Here is a 397-nt window from a genome sequence, read left to right on the forward strand (position 1 = left end):
TTCAGTGTTAAGAATATTTTCTCCGAAGTGTTTCGTCAGGGCGCCCTGGGAGGGCGGAGGGCCATCCCCCCCAGAGCTGCGACGCCCAGCCTCCAGCGCCGCCCGCACGCCCTTCTCCGGCCCTTGGAAGAAGGAAGGATTTGGCGCGAGGAGCGAGGAGACAGGAGCGCGACGCCCTTGGCCCTCAAGTCGCCCGTGTTTATTCCCACGTGACGTCACAGCCGCCGGCAACACTCGCGGTGTCTGCTCGTTTTGACAAGACGTCTTTCGTTCCTTCTTGTAAACTGTGAGGTCTGAGTGTTCAGGGAAGCGGTGTGGGCGAGGCCGGTCGGACTGCGCCGAAGTGCGAGTGAATATTTCGGTGTTGTTGTGGACTATTCTAACCGGACGGACATCG

Source organism: Penaeus monodon, chromosome 29 (assembly GCF_015228065.2).
Source record: "Penaeus monodon isolate SGIC_2016 chromosome 29, NSTDA_Pmon_1, whole genome shotgun sequence".
Classification (NCBI taxonomy): domain Eukaryota; kingdom Metazoa; phylum Arthropoda; class Malacostraca; order Decapoda; family Penaeidae; genus Penaeus; species Penaeus monodon.